The sequence below is a fragment of the Hordeum vulgare genome, chromosome 3H (assembly GCF_904849725.1).
Source record: "Hordeum vulgare subsp. vulgare chromosome 3H, MorexV3_pseudomolecules_assembly, whole genome shotgun sequence".
Classification (NCBI taxonomy): Eukaryota; Viridiplantae; Streptophyta; class Magnoliopsida; order Poales; family Poaceae; genus Hordeum; species Hordeum vulgare.
Genome location: NC_058520.1, coordinates 3,106,584 through 3,128,828, shown reverse-complemented (window position 1 = coordinate 3,128,828; position 22,245 = coordinate 3,106,584).

Sequence of the window (22,245 nt, the reverse complement as noted above, 5' to 3'; positions counted from 1 at the left end):
GGAGTTCACCGGGGGGGGGGGGGCAACCCACCCCGGGGAAGCCCATAGGCTTTGGGGAGACACACCAGCCCTTAGTGGGCTGGTGGGACAGCCCCAAGGGGGCCTATGCGCCAAGAGAAAGAAATCAAAGGAAAAGAAAAAAAAAGAGGGAAGAAGTGGGAAGGGAGGGGGACTCCTCCCACCAAACCAAGTCCAACTCGGTTTGGGGGGGGGAGTCCTCCCCCCCTTGGCTCGGCCGACCCCTTGGGAGTCCCTTGGACCCCAAGGCAAGGTCCCCCTCCCTCCTCCTATATATATGGGGCTTTTAGGGCAGATTTGAGACGACTTTCTCACGGCTGCCCGACCACATACCTCCATAGTTTTTCCTCTAGATCGCGTTTCTGCGGAGCTCGGGCGGAGCCCTGCTGAGACGAGATCATCACCAACCTCCGGAGCGCCGTCACGCTGCCGGAGAACTCTTCTACCTCTCCATCTCTCTTGCTGGATCAAGAAGGCCGAGATCATCGTCGAGCTGTATGTGTGCTGAACGCGGAGGTGCCGTCCGTTCGGTACTAGATCGTGGGACTGATCGCGGGATTGTTCGCGGGGCGGATCGAGGGACGTGAGGACGTTCCACTACATCAACCGCGTTCTCTAACGCTTCTGCTGTACGATCTACAAGGGTACGTAGATCACTCATCCCCTCTCGTAGATGGACATCACCATGATATGTCTTCGTGCGCGTAGGAAAATTTTTGTTTCCCATGCGACGTTCCCCAACAGTTATATGTTTTGCTACACTTTTATACATTTTTACACATATTTGGACTAACCTACTAACTCAGTGCACCCAGTGTCAGTTTCTGTCTGCTGATGTCTTTTAATTGCAGGGATTTTACCCCAATTTATAGAGCCCTAAAAATCCTGAGCTGCCCTACATGCCCAGCAGCTATGTGATGTCTTCTCTCCAATCTTGTGCTTCAATGCTTAGCCCTTGTGAGTTGCCCTACATGATCAAGGCATCTATGAAATTTCCTGTTGTTGCTATGCTGAGTTTGCTGGGATCCGATGGATTATGAGATTATGTTCAGATTGTGATGAGTTATATATCCGGTTCTCCTTTTATATTATGTTCTTAAGTAATTCATGCATGTTCTCCGTTGCTTTTTATTGCTTTGGCCGAGTAGTAGATTGTAACTCCAAGAGGGAGCGTTATGCATGATTGTGGGTTCATGCCCCCTGATATCTAGCTTGAGTGACAGAAACATGAGACTAGGGGATGTGTTGTTGCCACCAGGGAGAAAACAACGGTGCTTGTGATCACGGTTGCAAGGATTGTTTACCTTACGCAAAGTTCGTTGATGCAGTTGTCCATTGCTTTGAGTTTACACTTTGGGTGGGGCTCGCAACTTAATATCGGAGAGATGTTCTGGATAGATATCTCAAGGTGGATGATTAGAGAGTATATGTTGATGGATAAATGGTCTACTTGTCTTGGCATACTGCCCATTACTTTTGAGCCTCTAACTTTCTAGTAGCATGATTAGCATTGCGGTGTGTTTATAATTCTGTCAATTGTCCAGCTCTAATTTGTTTACCCAGCATAGTTGTTTATCGTCTTTTGGGAAAGAGACACACTAGTGAACATCATGGGACTCTGGTCCATATTTCCACCATTGTTTACACCTCCACCATTTACTGTTTTTATTTCCTTTTCCGTTGCAATCACTATCGCTATTCCCGCTTGTATTTTGATCCTTTGCAAACTATAAGGCTGGAGAGATTGACAACCTCTTTGAACTTGTTGGGAGCAAAGTTATTTGTTGTGTGTGCAGGTCCACGTCTTCTGCTAGCGCCAGAGTAGCAGACACCTACTTGTTGATCCTCGGAGTCCTCTTGGTTCGATAAACCTTACAGTCCCCGTGTTAGGGAAATTTGCTGCTGACTACATCTCCACCTTCCACTTGGGGTAACCTATGAGGGGCGAGAAGTATATCCATCAACTCGTCATCAAGCAAATTTCTGGCGTCGTTGCCGGGGACTCCAGTCTTCAAGATAGGGGAGTTGCACACTATCTTTTTACCTTTGCTTTTTAGTCTTGTTAGTTTGCTTTCTAGTTTTTGCTTTAGAGTCTTATACCAAAAACCATAAAAAAATTAGTTGATTTGTTCTTGCATGTTGTTGCTGTTATGGGTTCCACTGAGAACACCAAGTTGTGTGACTTCACTAGTCACGACAACAATGACTTTATCTGCACTCCTATTGCTGCTCCCGCCACTGAGGCGACCTCCTATGAAATTAAACCTGCTTTGCTAAACCTTGTTATGAAAGATCAATTATCCGGTGCTGGAGATGATGCTGCTTTGCACTTGAATAATTTTGTTGAGCTTTGTGATATGCAAAAGTACAAAGAAGTAGATGGTGATATTGTTAAACTTAAGCTTTTTTTCCTTTCTCCTTGAGAGGAGGAGCTAAAGTGTGGCTTCAATCTTTGCCTAGGAATAGCATAGATTCTTGGGATAAGTGCAAAGATGCTTTTATTGGGAAGTATTACCCGCCTGCTAAGATTATCCAGTTAAGGAGTAACATTATGAATTTTAGGCAGCTGGATAATGAAAAAGTTGCCCAAGCTTCGGAACGTATGAAATCTCTTGTTAAAAATTGTCCTACACATGGTTTGACTACTTGGATGGTTATCCAAACTTTCTATGCAGGATTGCACTTTACCTCGCGGAATATGTTGGACTTGGCCGCGGGAGGAACCTTTATGTCAACTACACTTGGTGCTGCCATGAAGCTGTTGGGGAACGTCGCAAGGGAAACAAAAATTTTCCTACGCGCACGAAGACCTATCATGGTGATGTCCATCTACGAGAGGGGATGAGTGATCTACGTACCCTCGTAGACCGTACAGCAGAAGCGTTAGAGAACGCGGTTGATGTAGTGGAACGTCCTCACGTCCCTCGATCCGCCCCGCGAACAATCCCGCGATCAGTCCCACGATCTAGTACTGAACGGACGGCACCTCCGCGTTCAGCACACGTACAGCTCGACGATGATCTCGGCCTTCTTGATCCAGCAAGAGAGACGGAGAGGTAGAAGAGTTCTCCGGCAGCGTGACGGCGCTCCGGAGGTTGGTGATGACCTTGTCTCAGCAGGGCTCCGCCCGAGCTCCGCAGAAACGCGATCTAGAGGAAAAACCGTGGAGGTATGTGGTCGGGCTGCCGTGGAAAAGTCGTCTCAAATCAGCCCTAAAACCTCCGTATATATAGGTGGGAGGGAGGGGGCCTTGCCTTGGGGCTCAAGGAGCCCCAAGGGGGTCGGCCGAGTCCAAGGGGGAGGACTCTCCCCCCCAAACCGAGTTGGACTAGGTTTGGTGGGAGGGAGTCCCCCTTCCTTCCCACCTCCTCCTTTTTTTTCTTTCTCTCTTGATTTTCTTCTCCTTGGCGCATAGGGCACTTGTGGGCTGTCCCACCAGCCCACTAAGGGCTGGTGTGTCTCCCCAAAGGCCTATGGGCTTCCCCGGGGTGGGTTGCCCCCCCGGTGAACTCCTGGAACCCATTCGTCATTCCCGGTACATTCCCGGTAACTCCGAAAACCTTCCGGTAATCAAATGAGGTCATCCTATATATCAATCTTCGTTTCCGGACCATTCCGGAAACCCTCGTGACGTCCGTGATCTCATCCGGGACTCCGAACAACATTCGGTAACCAACCATATAACTCAAATACGCATAAAACAACGTCGAACCTTAAGTGTGCAAACCCTGCGGGTTCGAGAACTATGTAGACATGACCCGAGAGACTCCTCGGTCAATATCCAATAGCGGGACCTGGATGCCCATATTGGATCCTACATATTCTACGAAGATCTTATCGTTTGAACCTCAGTGCCAAGGATTCATATAATCTCGTATGTCATTCCCTTTGTCCTTCGGTATGTTACTTGCCCGAGATTCGATCGTCAGTATCCGCATACCTATTTCAATCTCGTTTACCGGCAAGTCTCTTTACTCGTTCCGTAACACAAGATCTTGCAACTTACACTAAGTTACATTGCTTGCAAGGCTTGTGTGTGATGTTGTATTACCGAGTGGGCCCCGAGATACCTCTCCGTCACACGGAGTGACAAATCCCAGTCTTGATCCATACTAACTCAACTAACACCTTCGGAGATACTTGTAGAGCATATTTATAGTCACCCAGTTACGTTGCGACGTTTGATACACACAAAGCATTCCTCCGGTGTCAGTGAGTTATATGATCTCATGGTCATAGGAATAAATACTTGACACGCAGAAAACAGTAGCAACAAAATGACACGATCAACATGCTACGTCTATTAGTTTGGGTCTAGTCCATCACGTGATTCTCCCAATGACGTGATCCAGTTATCAAGCAACAACACCTTGTTCATAATCAGAAGACACTGACTATCATCGATCAACTGGCTAGCCAACTAGAGGCATGCTAGGGATGGTGTTTTGTCTATGTATCCACACATGTAAATGAGTCTTCATTCAATACAATTATAGCATGGATAATAAACTATTATCTTGATACAGGAATTATAATAATAACCATATTTATTATTGCCTCTAGGGCATAATTCCAACAATCTCCCACTTGCACTAGAGTCAATAATCTAGCCCTCACATCACCATGTGAATTACATTGTAATAAATCTAACACCCATACAGTTCTGGTGTCGATCATGTTTTGGCCGTGGAAGAGGTTTAGTCAGCGGGTCTGCTACATTAAGATCCGTGTGCACTTTGCATATATTTACGTCCTCTTCCTCGACGTAGTCGCGGATGAGGTTGAAGCGTCGTTTGATGTGTCTGGTCTTCTTGTGAAACCGTGGTTCCTTTGCTAAGGCAATGGCACCCGTGTTGTCACAGAACAAGGTTATTGGATCCAGTGCACTTGGCACCACTCCAAGATCCGTCATGAACTGCTTCATCCAGACACCCTCCTTAGCCGCCTCCGAGGCAGCCATGTACTCCGCTTCACATGTAGAATCTGCTACGACGCTTTGCTTGGAACTGCACCAGCTTACTGCACCCCCATTAAGAATAAATACGTATCTGGTATGCGACTTAGAGTCGTCCGGATCTGTGTCAAAGCTTGCATCGACGTAACCTTTTACGGCGAGCTCTTCGTCACCTCCATATACGAGAAACATCTCCTTAGTCCTTTTCAGGTACTTCAGGATATTCTTGACCGCTGTCCAGTGATCCACTCCTGGATTACTCTGGAACCTGCCTGCCATACTTATGGCCAGGCTAACATCCGGTCTAGTGCACAACATCGCATACATGATAGAACCTATGGCTGAAGCATAGGGGACGGAGCGCATATGCTCTCTATCTTCATCAGTTGCTGGGCACTGAGTCTTACTCAATCTCGTACCTTGTAAAACTGGCAAGTACCCTTTCTTGGACTATTCCATTTTGAACCTCTTCAAAACTTTATCAAGGTATGTGCTTTGTGAAAGTCCTATCAGGCGTTTTGATCTATCCCTATAGATCTTAATGCCTAGAATGTAAGCAGCTTATCCTAGGTCCTTCATAGAGAAACTTTTATTCAAGTAACCTTTTATGCTCTCCAAAAGCTCTACGTTGTTTCCAATCAGTAATATGTCATCCACATATAATATTAGAAACGCCACAGAGCTCCCACTCACTTTCTTGTAAATACAAGATTCTCCAACCACTTGTATAAACCCAAATGCTTTGATCACCTCATCAAAGTGTTTGTTCCAACTCCGAGATGCTTGCACCAGTCCATAAATGGATCGCTGGAGCTTGCACACCTTGTTAGCACTCTTAGGATCGACAAAACCTTCGGGTTGCATCATATACAACTCTTCCTTAAGGAAACCGTTAAGGAACGCCGTTTTGACATCCATCTGCCAGATTTCATAATCGAAAAATGCAGCTATTGCTAACATGATTCTGACGGACTTAAGCATTGCTACGGGTGAGAAAGTCTCATCGTAGTCAATTCCTGGAACTTGTGAAAAACCCTTTGCCACAAGTCGAGCTTTATAAACGGTCACATTACCGTCAGCGTCCGTCTTCTTCTTAAAGATCCATTTGTTCTGAATAGCCTTGCGGCCCTCAGGTAGTATCTCCAAAGTCCACACTTTGTTCTCATACATGGATCCTATCTCGGATTTCATGGCTTCTAGCCATTTGTTGGAATCTGGGCCCACCATTGCTTCTTCATAACTTGCAGGTTCATTGTTGTCTAACAACATGATTGATAAGACGGGATTACCGTACCACTCTGGAGCAGCACGTGATCTCGTCGACCTGCGTGGTTCAACAGAAACTTGAACTGGAGTTTCATGATCATCATCATTAACTTCCTCCTCAACCGGCGTCGCAACGACAGAGGTTTCCCCTTGCCATGCGCCACGATACAGAGGGATGAGAGGTTCAACAACCTCGTCAAGTTCTATCTTCCTCCCACTCAATTCTCTCGAGAGAAACTCCTTCTCGAGAAAAGCTCTGTTCTTAGCAACAAACACTTTGCCCTCGGATTTGTGATAGAAGGTGTACCCAACTGTCTCTTTTGGGTAACCTATGAAGACGCACTTTTCCGCTTTGGGTTCCAGCTTTTCAAGCTGAAGCTTTTTGACATAAGCATCACATCCCCAAACTTTAAGAAACGACAACTTTGGCCTTTTGCCATACCACAGTTCGTATGGTGTCGTCTCAACGGATTTTGATGGTGCCCTATTTAAAGTGAATGCAGTTGTTTCTAATGCATAACCCCAAAATGATAACGGCAAATCAGTAAGAGACATCATAGATCGCACCATCTCTAATAAAGTACGATTACGACGTTCGGACACACCATTACGCTGTGGTGTTCCAGGCGGTGTTAACTATGAAACAATTCCACATTGTCTTAAGTGAGCACCAAATTCGAAACTCAGATATTCACCCCCACGATCAGACCGTAGGAACTTGATCTTCTTGTTACGATGATTTTCCACTTCACTCTGAAATTGCTTGAACTTTTCAAATGTTTCAGACTTGTGCTTCATCAAGTAGACATAACCATATCTACTTAAATCGTCAGTGAAGGTGAGAAAATAACGATATCCGCCGCGTGCCTCCACGCTCATTGGACCACACACATCGGTATGTATGATTTCTAATAAGTCACTTGCACGCTCCATTGTTCCGGAGAACGGAGTCTTAGTCATCTTGCCCATGAGGCATGGTTCACACGTGTCAAGTGAATCAAAGTCAAGTGACTCCAAAAGTCCATCAGCATGGAGTTTCTTCATGCGCTTTACACCAATATGACCCAAGCGGCAGTGCCACAAAAATATGGCGCTATCATTGTTTACTCTAACTCTTTTGGTCTCAATGTTATGTATATGCGTATCGCTATCAAGATTCAATATGAACAATCCTCTCACATTCGGTGCATGACCATAAAAGATGTTACTCATAGAAATAGAACAACCATTATTCTCAGACTTAAAAGAGTAACCGTCTCACAATAAACAAGATCCAGATATAATGTTCATGCTCAACGCAGGCACTAAATAACAATGATTTAAGTTCATCACTAATCCCGATGGTAGCTGAAGTGACACTGTGCCGACGGCGATTGCATCAACCTTGGAACCATTTCCTACGCGCATCGTCACTTCGTCTTTCGCCAGCCTTCGTCTATTCCGCAGTTCCTGCTTCGAGTTGCAAATATGAGCAACAGAACCGGTATCGAATACCCAGGCACTACTACGAGAGCCGGTTAAGTACACATCAATAACATGTATATCAAATATACCTGATTTTTCTTTGCCCGCCTTCTTATCTGCCAGATACTTGGGGCAATTGCGCTTCCAGTGACCCATACCCTTGCAATAGAAACACTCCGTTTCAGGCTTAGGTCCAGCTTTGGGTTTCTTCGGCGGATTGGCAACAGGCTTGCCGCTCTTCTTCGAATTGCCCTTCTTGCCTTTGCCGTTTCTCTTGAAACTAGTGGTTTTATTCACCATCAACACTTGATGCTCTTTACAGAGTTCAGACTCTGCGACTTTCAACATCGCAAGCAACTCGTCGGGAGACTTGTTCATCCCTTGCATGTTGTAGTTCAACACAAAGCCTTTGTAGCTTGGCGGCAGTGATTGAAGGATTCTGTCAGTGATAGCTTCTTGCGGGAGTTCAATCCCCAGTTCAGCTAGACGGTTTGAGTACCCAGACATTTTGAGCACATGTTCACCGACAGACGAGTTTTCCTCCATCTTGCAAGCATAGAATTTATCGGAGGTCTCATACCTCTCGATCCGGGCGTTCTTCTGAAAGATAAACTCCAACTCCAGGAACATCTCAAATGCTCCATGACGCTCAAAGCGACGTTGAAGTCCCGGCTCTAAGCCATACAAGACTGCACATTGAACTATTGAGTAGTCCTCCTTACGTGCTAACCAAGCGTTCTTAACATCCTGATCAGCCGTAGCGGGTGGTTCATCTCCTAGCGCAACATTAAGGACATAATCCTTCTTCCCAGCTTGTAAGATTAGCTTAAGATTACGAGCCCAGTCTACAAAGTTGCTTCCATCATCTTTCAACTTAGCTTTCTCTAGGAACGTATTAAAATTCAGGATGACTGTCGCATGAGCCATGATCTACAACACAAATATATTCAAAGTGGACTTAGACTATGTTCAAGATAATTAGAGTTCAACTTAATCAAATTATATGCTAAACTCCCACTCAAAAGTACATCTCTCTAGTCATTTGAGTGGTTCATGATCCACTTACACTATCCCAAGTCCGATCATCACGTGAGTTGAGTGTAGTTTCAGTGGTAAGCATCCCTATGCTAATCATATCAACTATATGATTCATGATCGACCTTTCGGTCTCATGTGTTCCGAGGCCATGTCTGCACATGCTAGGCTCGTCAAGCTTAACCCGAGTGTTCCGCGTGCGCAACTGTTTTGCACCCGTTGTATGTGAACGTTGAGTCTATCACATCCGATCATCACGTGGTGTCTCGAAACGACGAACTGTAGCAACGGTGCACAGTCGGGGAGAACACAATTTCGTCTTGAAATTTTAGTGAGAGATCACCTCATAATGCTACCGTCGTTCTAAGCAAAATAAGGTGCATAAAAGGATTAACATCACATGCAATTCATAAGTGACATGATATGGCCATCATCACGTGCTTCTTGATCTCCATCACCAAAGCACCGGCACGATCTTCTTGTCACTGGCGCCACACCATGATCATCCATCAACGTTCTGCCATCGGGGTTGTCGTGCTACTTATGCTATTACTACTAAAGCTACATCCTAGCAAAATAGTAAACACATCTTCAAGCACAAACGTTAGTATAAAGACAACCCTATGGCTCCTGCTGGTTGCCGTACCATCGACATGCAAGTCGATATTTCTATTACAACATGATCATCTCATACATCCAATATATCACATCACATCGTTGGCCATATCACATCACAATCATACCCTGCAAAAACAAGTTAGACGTCCTCTAATTTTGTTGTTGCATGTTTTACGTGGTGACCAAGGGTATCTAGTAGGATCGCATCTTACTTACGCAAACACCACAACGGAGATATATGAGTTGCTATTTAACCTCATCCAAGGACCTCCTCGGTCAAATCCGATTCAACTAAAGTTGGAGAAACCGACACTTGCCAGTCATGTTTGAGCAAAGGGGGGGTACTCGTAAGGATGAAACCAGTCTCTCGTAAGCGTACGAGTAATGTCGGTCCAAGCCGCTTCAATCCAACAATACCGCGGAATCAAGAAAAGACTAAGGAGGGCAGCAAAACGCACATCACCGCCCACAAAAACTTTTGTGTTCTACTCGAGAAGACATCTACGCATGAACCTAGCTCATGATGCCACTGTTGGGGAACGTCGCAAGGGAAACAAAAAATTTCCTACGCGCACGAAGACCTATCATGGTGATGTCCATCTACGAGAGGGGATGAGTGATCTACGTACCCTCGTAGACCGTACAGCAGAAGCGTTGGAGAACGCGGTTGATGTAGTGGAACGTCCTCACGTCCCTCGATCTGCCCCGCGAACAATCCCGCGATCAGTCCCACGATCTAGTACCGAACGGACGGCACCTCCGCGTTCAGCACACGTACAGCTCGATGATGATCTCGGCCTTCTTGATCCAGCAAGAGAGTCGGAGAGGTGGAAGAGTTCTCCAGCAGCGTGACGGCGCTCCGGAGGTTGGTGATGACCTTGTCTCAGCAGGGCTCTGCCCGAGCTCCGCAGAAACGCGATCTAGAGGAAAAACCGTGGAGGTATGTGGTCGGGCTGCCGTGGAAAATTCGTCTCAAATCAGCCCTAAAACCTCCGTATATATAGGTGGGAGGGAGGGGGCCTTGCCTTGGGGCTCAAGGAGCCCCAAGGGGGTCGGCCGAGTCCAAGGGGGAGGACTCTCCCCCCCAAACCGAGTTGGACTAGGTTTGGTGGGAGGGAGTCCCCCTTCCTTCCCACCTCCTCCTTTTTTTTTCTTTCTCTCTTGATTTTCTTCTCCTTGGCACATAGGACACTTGTGGGCTGTCCCACCAGCCCACTAAGGGCTGGTGTGTCTCCCCAAAGGCCTATGGGCTTCCCCGGGGTGGGTTGCCCCCCGGTGAACTCCCGGAACCCATTCGTCATTCCCGGTACATTCCCGGTAACTCCGAAAACCTTCCGGTAATCAAATGAGGTCATCCTATATATCAATCTTCGTTTTCGGACCATTCCGGAAACCCTCGTGACGTCCGTGATCTCATCCGGGACTCCGAACAACATTCGGTAACCAACCATATAACTCAAATACGCATAAAACAACGTCGAACCTTAAGTGTGCAGACCCTGCGGGTTCGAGAACTATGTAGACATGACCCGAGAGACTCCTCGGTCAATATCCAATAGCTGGACTTGGATGCCCATATTGGATCCTACATATTCTACGAAGATCTTATCGTTTGAACCTCAGTGCCAAGGATTCGTATAACCCGTATGTCATTCCCTTTGTCCTTCGGTATGTTACTTGCCCGAGATTCGATCGTCAGTATCCGCATACCTATTTCAATCTCGTTTACCGGCAAGTCTCTTTACTCGTTCCGTAACACAAGATCCCGCAACTTACACTAAGTTACATTGCTTGCAAGGCTTGTGTGTGATGTTGTATTACCGAGTGGGCCCCGAGATACCTCTCCGTCACACGGAGTGACAAATCCCAGTCTTGATCCATACTAACTCAACCAACACCTTCGGAGATACCTGTAGAGCATATTTATAGTCACCCAGTTACGTTGCGACGTTTGATACACACAAAGCATTCCTCCGGTGTCAGTGAGTTATATGATCTCATGGTCATAGGAATAAATACTTGACACGCAGAAAACAGTAGCAACAAAATGACACGATCAACATGCTACGTCTATTAGTTTGGGTCTAGTCCATCACGTGATTCTCCCAATGACGTGATCCAGTTATCAAGCAACAACACCTTGTTCATAATCAGAAGACACTGACTATCACCGATCAACTGGCTAGCCAACTAGAGGCATGCTAGGGATGGTGTTTTGTCTATGTATCCACACATGTAAATGAGTCTTCATTCAATACAATTATAGCATGGATAATAAACTATTATCTTAATACAGGAATTATAATAATAACCATATTTATTATTGCCTCTAGGGCATAATTCCAACAGAAGCTATTGGACGAGATGATGACAAATTATTCTCAATGGCACACCGAGAGAGCTCCAATATGTAGGAAGGTAAACTCTGTTGAGGAGGTCTCCTCCCTTAATGATAAGGTTGACATGATCATGACTTTACTTACTAAGCAAGCTCCTATTGATCCTCATGATGTTCCTTTGAATTCTTTGGTTGCTCAAGAAAGAGAGCAAGTTGATGTTAATGTTATCTCTAGGAACAACTTTAATAATAATGCTTGTAGGAGTAATTTTGGTACCAATCCTAGACCATTTCCATCCAACAACTATGGGAACAACAACAATTATCCTAGCACCAAAAACTCCACTTCTGAATTAGAGAGCATGCTTAAAGGCTTTATCATTTCTCAAAAAGCATTCAACAAGAGTGTAGAAGAGAAATTAGAAAAATTAGATAGTCTCTCTTTGAAGGTAGACAACATAGCTCATGTTGTAGAGATGCTTAAAATTAGAACTTTCCCCTTGAGGAAAGGAAAACCACACACATGAATGCTATCCAAGTCCAAATTAATGAGAACATTAGAATGCTAGCCAAGCTTAAGGATAGATGGGCTAGAGAAAAAGAAGAGGAAGATAGGATTAAGAGCCTTCCTACACACACTACCCTTGCTACTATACAAGTTGTTGAGGATCTCAAAACAATTAGCACCCATCACATCCCTAGTCCCAATGGACCTATTAATATGGTGATGCTAATACCTCAACCTTAGGACGAGAAGGTCCTTTGAATTTAGAGACTACCAAAAGAATGAGCTTAGATGACATCACCACCACTTTAATTAATGGTAGTAATCTTGATTTTGATAATTGTAGTCTTTCCGAAGTTATCACTTTTTTGCAAAGAATGGCTAAAGACCCCCACACTAGTACACTCAATATTGCCTACACCGAGGATATTACCAATGCTCTTATCAAAGCTAGGGAGGAGAAGCTCAAGTTAGGGACATCTATTCCTAGAAGACTAGAAGATGGTTGGGATCCTATGGTCAAGATTCAATTGAATAATTTCTCTTGCTTTGCTTTATGTGATGTTGGAGCTAGTGCCTCCGTTATGCCCAAAAGAATGTATGATATGCTTGATTTGAAACCTTTTGATCAATGTTCTTTTGGTGTTCATATTGTTGATTCTTCCATAAAGAAACCTTTAGGTCCTTTTGGAGCTAAGTTGGGTAAAATAGGTCATTTCGGAGCAAACTATGCTTATTAAGCCATTTTGGAGCTAGCTAAGCTAATTATAGGCCATTTAATACCTAAGTTAGGGAGAATAGGTCATCCTGGATCGACGTAAGCCTTATTATGTCATTTAGGAGAGAACTTAGCTAAGTATAGGTCATTTTATTATTAAATAGGTCATTTTGGAGCTAACTAAGCTAATTATGTCATTTAGGTGGAAGCCAAGCTAACTATATGTCATTTTGGAGCTAACTTGGGTTAAATATGTCATTTTCGAGGAGTAGGAGAAGAAGAAGAAGAAATCAAGAAGAAGGAGAAGAAGAAGGAGGAGAAGGACCTTCTCCTCCTTCTCCTTCTTCTCCTCCTCCTCCTTCTCCTTCATCTCCTCCTCCTCCTTCTCCTTCTTCTTCTCTTCTACTTCTTCTTCCTTCTTTTCATTTTTCCTATTTCTTGTCCTCTTGTCCTCTTCTTGGAGCTAAATTATCTAATTATGTCAAAAATGAACTAGAGAAAACTTACCATCATGGTCATCAAGGAGGAGAAACAACAGGGTTGCTCGCGCCGGCTTCGTTTGGAGACGGTTGCCCTGGAGAAGTGTCGTGCGATGCCGCTCGGGAGTTATTCTGCAGAAAAGATATTTTGCAATGTCTCAGTTAGAATGATGACACTCAATTGTTAATACTAGTTTATAATGACCATTCAAATGAAACTCACAGTGCCAATCGCAGAGAAGACGAGCATCGGCGGAGGGACTTGACCGTTCTTCTCGCACATACTATGAAGAGTCGGTCGTATTAGTTAGTAATGAAACAGACATTACACACATGATTTGGCTAATGTGAAAAAACTTACCACAAAAAGCTCGTATAGGGCCCGTTGACCCGCCTCATTCCGGTCCCTCTCCTCCTCAATCATTTGTGCTGTGGTCCGGTCCCTCTCCTCAAGAGCAGCCTGAAGAGCAACCTGGCTTGCCAATCTCTCTTTCTCAAGAGCAGCCTGGTTTGCCGCTCTCTCTTTCTGAAGAGCAGCCTGCAACACCATTCCTCGTTACCATAGTAATGATCGATGGTCACACACATAATGAAATGGATGAAAGTTTTCTGAGTTCGTACAACTAACCTCGATGGCAAGATCGACTGGCCGTGGACGAGGCGTTATCTCAGGACAAGAGCTCGACTGGCGCACCTTGATCTCCAGGAGAGTGAGTGGAAAATGTATTATCCCATCTCCAATGGCTATCGAGCCATGGGGCCTCCCGCCACCAGATATCATCACCAGCTCTGGATCCAAAGGTTCCTGGCTCGGGTTAAAGTCCCCCCCTTTCCTAGCCTTCCTTGTGTCCCTGTATGTCACGAGCTTGTGGTGGGATGATATGTTGGTGAAGTTATTTGGATCATATAGGTCAGACTCAGAGAATGCTTTCGCCTTCTTGTAGGAGGCACTATGGGCCATGCCATAAAAGTCGTACAAGTGTGACATCTCCGTCTTATTGTGATGCGCCTAAAAGAGATGAACAAAGTATTAGTAAGGGGCTCAAGCTAGCATGAAGAATGAATTGCATGAATCATGAAGCAAACCACATACCTAGTTTCGTCCGAACTGAAGTAAGTTGGCGTTGCCTTGATGGTGTGGAACACCAACCATTTGGCTATACCGATCCTTCACATTATCGTGGACGGCTCACCAGTTCCCTGTGCACCACTCATCCACCAACACCTCCCAACAATCCATCTTATCTGCACACCATCTCGGGGGCACCTATAAGTTATTAGAAAGAATTTTGAGCGCTATGCCTATGAATCAAATCAAGAAAACTATGTAGAAGGCCTTAAGAATAGGTAATTACCTTCATGTACTGCTCCTTCTTCAGATACTTTCCGCGGCACTCCTTCTTCTGCTTCTTAATACCATGCGTGGCGTAGTAGTCTCGAATAGCCCGCGGCCGAGCCTCGCGGCGTAAGTTCTGTAATAACTGCCTACACTCGGCCTCGAGAACCTTGGCCGCCTCCTCCTCATATCCCTCCTCACACCTATAGAAGGTCTACAATCAAACGAGACAACACCGATTAGTACAATAATTAGTTATATTGTTAAATTTAGATTGTGTAAAAGGATAATTTACCCAAAAGCTCTTGATCACCATCTCGGCCCTCGTGTGGCACAAGACACCATCTATAATTTCCTCCGGCGGGGCCTCCGCAGCCTGGTAGTGCTGCCAGGAAAATCCTAGTGTAGGAACCTGACCCTCACCAGGCAACGTGACAAACCCCGGAAAATTTGTCCAGCAAAGCACACCAAAGACGATGTTCTTCTTGCGGACTCCACGAGGGTGTGCCCATCCCCTGCAGTATGATAAGGTCAACGCATTAGATATTTGAAGAAACTTGAAGGCAAAAGCTAAAAAAAGAGTAAACGTACTTACCTATCCCCTTCAGGCTTAATCACCGGCCTCTGCTCGCGGTTAGCCGGCACGACCGGGAGACGTGTACTACCACGCTTGTACATGGTGGCCCCATCCACTTGCACGTCGCCCTCACTACGCGTAAACTCATCCCCGCCATCAACAGAACAGCCACCCGGACCCTCGGTCCAATCCAGCACCTCGGTCCAATCCGGCACTGATACGTCTCCGTCGTATCTACTTTTCTGAACTCTTTGCCCTTGTTTTGGACTCTAATTTGCATGATTTGAAGGGAACTAACCCGGACTAACGCTGTTTTCAGCAGAAATGCCATGGTGTTGTTTTTGCGCAGAAATAAAAGTTCTCGGAATGACCTGAAAATTTACGGAGAATTTTTCTGGAATTTATTGAAAATACTGGCGCAAGAATCAGCGGAGGAAGTGGAGCTGTGAGCCCACAAGTCCACCAGGCGCGGGCCCCCCTGGCCACGCCAGGCAGGCTTGTGGGGCCCACAAAGCTCCATCGCCTCCAAATCCAGCTCTATTTAGTCCGTTTTGTCCGGAAAAAAAATCAAGGAGAAGAGTTCATCGCGTTTTACGATAAGGAGGCACCGCCACCTCCTATTCTTCCTGTGGAGAGCAGATCTGGAGTCCGTTCTGGGCTCCGGAGAGGGGAAATCGTCGCCATCTTCATCATCAACCCTCCTTCATCGCCAATTCCATGATGCTCTTCACTGTTCGTGAGTAATCTCATCGTAGGCTTGCTGGACGGTGATGGGTTGGATGAGATCTATCATGTAATCGAGTTAGTTTTGACGGGGATTGATCCCCAGTATCCACTATGTTCTGAGATTGATGTTGCTACTACTGTGCCATGCTTAATGCTTGTCACTAGGGCCCGAGTGCCATGATTTCAGATCTAAACCTATTATGTTGTCGCCAATATATGTGTGTTCTTGATCCTATCTTGCAAGTTGTAGTCACCTACTATGTGTTATGACCCGGCAACCCCGGAGTGACAATAGCCGGAACCACTCCCGGAGATGACCATAGTATGAGCAGTTCATGTATTCACCAAGTGTTAATGCGTTGGTCAGGTTCTTTATTAAAAGGAGAACCTTAATATCCTGTAGTTTCCATTAGGACCCCGCTGCCACGGGAGGGATGGACAATAGATGTCATGAAGTTCTTTTCCCTAAGCACGTATGACTACATACGGAATACATGCCTACATTAGATTGACAAACTGGAGCTAGTTACATATCTCTCTGTGTTATAACTGTTGCATGATGAATAGCATCCGGCATAATCATCCATCACCGATCCAATGCCTACGAGTCTTTTCCTACTAGTCCTTGCTACGTTACTTTGCTGCTACTGCTATCACTACTGCTACTGTTACTCTGTTGCTACTGCTATTACTTTGCTGCTACTGCTGTCACTTTGCTGCTACTGGTTACTGTTGCTACCGCTGCTATCATACTATTTTGCTACTGATACTTTGCTGCAGATACTAAATCTTTCACGTGTGGTTGAATTGACAACTCAACTGCTAATACTTGAGAATATTCTTTGGCTCCCCCTTGAGTCGAATCAATAAATTTGGGTTGAATACTCTACCCTCGAAAACTGTTGCGATCCCCTATACTTGTGGGTTATCAAGACTATTTTCTGGCGCCGTTGCTGGGGAAGCACAGCTACATTCTATGAGTCACTTGGGATTTACGTCTGCTGATCACTATGAGGAATCCGAAAGATCCAAGAACTAAAGTCTTGCACTCAACTACGAGGGCAGGTAAGGAACTGCCATCTAGCTCTGCACTAGATTCACCTTCAGTTATGAGTAAGTTTGCGACACCACCTCCTGCTAGAAATCTTGATATGCCGCCAGTGGTTGATGGTGCTATGTTTGATACTGCTTTGGCTAATGATGCTATGCTTGATACTTCTTTGCATGATGATGCTATGCTTGATATTGCTTTGCCGCTAGGTGCATTCCTTGATGCACAAATTGCTAGAGTTGCTGCTAGATGTGATGATACTTGTGAAACTGCTGATACTATTGAAGTAGAACCTGCTATTTTGCCTGCTAGAACTAGCTCTCCTAGACATGAATTGCCTGATATGCCTGAGTGTTATGTTATGGAGGGAGAGATAGCTAAGGATTTTTTTGCTTGTAAGGATAGCTATGATGTTGAGAAATTACTGCTCAAGTGAAAAGAAAAATCTCTGAACGATAGGATGAAATACGACCCGAAGTTTGCTACTTTGCCTATCTTTGTGACCGATAAGGATTATGAATTCTCTGTCGACCCTGAGTTAATCACTCTGGTCGAATATGATCCTTTTCACGGTTATGAGTCTGAAACGGTTGTAGCCCATCTTACCAAACTGCATGATATAGCCACCCTATTCACTAGTGAGGAAAAGATACGCCAGTACTATATCCTTAAGTTGTTTCCTTTCTCGCTAAAGGATGATGCTAAGACCTGGTTCACTTCTCTTGCTCCTGGTTGTGTGCGTAGCCCCCAGGATATGGTCTACTACTTCTCTGAAAAATATTTCCCTGCTCATAAGAAGCAAGCTGTCTTGCAGGAAATATACAACTTTGCTCAAGCTGAAGAAGAGAGTCTCCCACAAGCTTGGGGGAGGCTCGTCCAGCTACTGAATGCTTTGCCTGATCACCCTCTTGAGAAGAATGAAATACTTGATATCTTCTATAATGGACTTGCCAATGCTTCTAGAGACCACCTAGATAGTTGTGCTGGTTGTGTTTTTAGGGAACGAACCGTAGAACAAGCTGAGATCCTATTGAATAACATCTTGTGCAATGAGAATGCTTGGACTATTCCCGAACCACCTCCTAAGCCAACTCCGAAGAAAAGAGGTATTCTATTCCTCAGTTCTGAAGATATGCAAGAAGCTAAGAAATCTATGCGAGAGAAAGGCATTAAATCTGAAGATGTCAAAAATCTACCACCTATCGAAGAGATCCATGGTCTCGATAACCCGATACAGGTAGTAGAAGTAAATTCTCTGTGTAGGTTTGATGAGAGTGATATTCCTTTTGATAAACCTGCTAGCCCATGCCTGGATGAATTTGATAACTTTGTTGCCAAAGAATAGAGTTTCAATGATTATGTTAGCAGACAATTGGAACAGAATGCTCGTATGCTTAGTCATTTAAGTGCTTGTGTGGACAGAAATGTCAATGATCTTAAGCTCCTGAGTAAACATGCCTCTATGGTTACTACTCACGTAGAACAAGTACTTAAGGCTCAGAATGACTTGCTCAATGAGTTCAAGGACAATTCTGTCAGGGTCGTCACTAGAGGAGGTAGAATGACTCAGGAACCTTTGTATCCTGAGGGTCATCCAAAGAGAATTGAACAAGATTCTCAAGGAGTTAGCACTAATGCACCTATTCATCCTAGAAAGAAGAAGAAAGATGATAGGAACTTGCACACTAGCAACCCTGATGCTGTTACACCTGAGAATACAAACAATGTCTCTGTTTCTGATGCCGAAACACAATCTAGTGATGAACATGAGCCTAATGATAATATCGATAGTGATGTTCATGTTGATGCTCAACCTAGCAATGAGAAGGATGTGGAGATTGAACATGTTGATCTTGATAACCCACAACCTAAGAATAGAAGATACGACGAGAATGACTTCGCTGCTAGGAAGCATGGTAAAGAAAGGGAACCATGGGTTCAGAAACCCATGCCCTTTCCTCCCAAACCATCCAAGAAAAAGGATGATGAGGATTTTGAGCGATTTATTGAAATGATTAGACCTGTCTTTCTACAAATGCGTTTGACATATATGCTCAAAATGTCTCCGTATGCTAAGTACATGAAAGATATTGTGACTAATAAGAGGAGGATACCTGAGGTTGAGATTTCCACCATGCTCGCTAATTACACCTTCAGGGGTGGAACTCCCAAGAAACTAGGTAATCCCGGAGTGCCCACTATACCTTGCTCCATTAAAGGAAACTACGTTAGAACTGCTTTATGCGACCTTGGAGTCGGTGTTAGTGCTATGCATCTCTCTCTTTATCGTAGACCTGAACTGGATAATTTGACACCCACTGAAATCTCTCTGCAAATGGCCGACAAATCAACTGCTTTTCCTATCAGCATTTGTGAGGATGTGCCCGTTGTGGTTGCTAACATCACTATCTTAACAAACTTTGTTATCTTGGATATTCCCGAGGATGATGCCATGGCGGTCATCCTTGGAAGACCCTTTTTAAACACTGCAGGGGCTGTTATAGATTGCAACAAAGGCAATGTTACTTTCCATGTCAACGGTAATGAGCATACAGTGCACTTTCCGAAGAAACAATATCGAGTACATTGCATCAATGCTATCGAAAAAACTTCATCGATCTTATTGGGAGCTTTGAATGCCCTATACCCCCTGTTAAGATGAAGTATGATTTGATTGTCGGGGATATGCACATCCCCACTGAGGTGACCTAGTGACTATTCGAAAATTCTCCGTTCTCTTTTGCGATTCGAAAAAGTTTGTCAAGGAGACTTGATCAACCTCATTGACGGATTTTCTTTCGATGACCATGAGATGGATGAATCGAGGAGTCACAAACCTCTGTTCCAAGCTTTCACCTTCGGTTGCTTAGAAGAAAAATGATAGATTTAGTTTAGTTTTCCCTATTTTCTGTTTTAGCGTCCCGTAGAAAAGTACCCCGAAAATAAAAGTTCTCCGAATGCCATGAAAATCAAGTATGTTTTTTCTGGATTTTTTGAAAAATATCGAGACGAAGAGCTAGCCTGGGGGCTGCACCAGTGGGCCACAAGCCCTGGAGGCGCGGGCACCCCCCTGGCCACGCCTACCAGGCTTGTGGGGCCCACATGCACCCCCTCCACTCATTCTAGCTCCCATCTGCTTCTCCTACCTCCAGAAAAAATCGTTTCGCAGCTCAAACCCGTGTTCTTGCTCTTCTTGCTGGGATTTTCGATCTCCTTGCTCAAAGCACCATTCTCCGAACTGTTTTGTGGAAATTACTCCTTGGTAGGTGACTCCTCCATTGGTCCAATTAGTTTTTGCTCTAGTGCCTTATACTTCGCGTATTTTTGCTGCCTTGGTGACCATGTTCTTGAGCTTTGCATGCTAATTTTAGCTGGTCCCAAGTAGTTTTGATGCGTAATATGGCCTCTAGGCACTTGTTGGAGTAGTTGCTACAAGTTTCGTTGAGCCTTGTTCACTTTTCCTTAGAATCACTAAAATTTCAGAAATTTTCAGAGATAGAAAAGGGAAAATATGAGGAGGTTCTTAAGAGGCTCTTCAAGCCCTGACCCCAAGGATGATGGAAGTGAGAAGAAACCCAAGTATCCGGTCCCCCGAGTTGCAGAAGTTCGAGCGTGCGAATGGCCAAGCGATGTGTTCTTACGCGCCGCCGGACTTTATGAGGACTTTTACTACTTGGTGGAGAATGCAGGCCTTACCGCCTTCGTTGAAGATAAGTGTCCGCAATACCTCCTCCTCACTAGTATCTTTGTACAAAGCTTTAACTTCTATCAGAGGAAGAACGCTCCTATGGTTGAGTTCAAACTTTATGATATCCCCCAGCGCATGTCACTCCAGGATTTTTGCAATGTTTGCAAATTACCTTATGTTGGGGATATTCATGAACCTCGTCCATGGGACTTTGAAGCTTTCATCGATACTATTGCTGTAGGAGAGGAGATAGGAGTGTCTTGCGCTAGAGCTGCTACCATTCATTTTCCCGTGCTTCGGTACTTATCGTTATTTGTGGGAAAATGTTTGATTGGCCGTGGGAAAGCTGGGTCACTTAGTTCCCGAGATCTTGCGGTCTTGCGCGAAGCCCTTTATAATGATAAAACTTATAGCTTGGGCGCTATAGTAGCTCAACGGTTGAACACGAATCGTTCTAAAGGTGTTGTCTATGGAGGTATCTATGCTACTCGTCTCGCTAGACATTTTGAGATACCTATCAGACTGGACGAGGAAGAAGAGATTCTTCTTCCCGAGAGATATCTAGATTATGATAGCATGGTTCGCCATGACTTTCTTGATAGAGATATCAATAGAAGGATGATTTATAACCTGATATTTAGTGAGGGTACTCGTGAGACTATTACTTTTCCTGCTCCTTCTTTGTTCAATCTTCATGCAGGCAGGTACATTATTATGCCCTCGGACATCTATGCATATTGGGGCTTAGCCCAACCACAGGTGCCCGTGCCCGAGCCACCAGTCGAGTACCAGACGCCAGTTTATCACTGGGAGCCAGAGGAGCTCACACAGCAGTGGCATCCTCAGTCCACTCCGGAGTACCCCGGAGCTGGTTATTTCCCTCCTTGGGAGTAGACCAACTTAGGCCAAAAGCCTAAGCTTGGGGGAGTACGTGCTTCTCACCGACTTTATATTCTTGCTTATGCTTTCACTTTGTTTGTCAGTATTCACACTTTGCCACTGTATCATCCATGCTAGTTTATTTTCTTTTTCTCGTTTTCTTTTCGTGTGTGTGTCTAGTTTGAGAAAACCCAAAAAGATTTTCTTTTCTTCTTTTGCTTGTTGGGAGCTTTCCCGTGTAAATAGTTTTCTATTTCTTTGGGTCAAGGTAGAAGACCATGGCTACAATGTTTAGTGGCTCTCGCATGCATATCTGTTTATCTGTTAAAGAGCCATATTACTTTGTCTTCTCCTTTGTGTTTGCCTGCAGATTCCAGCATAGTCCAATACACGAGAACTCTTATTATTGTTCACATCGTTCGGTCGTGCAAGTGAAAGGCAATAATGACGATATATGATGAAGTGACTGAGCCTGGAAAAGCTGGTATGAACTCGATCTATTTTGTTTTTGTAAATATGACTAGCTCATCGTTCCTAGTTCAGCTTTGTTGTGAGAGAAAGATGTTTGCCATGACAACTTAGAGATCATAGTT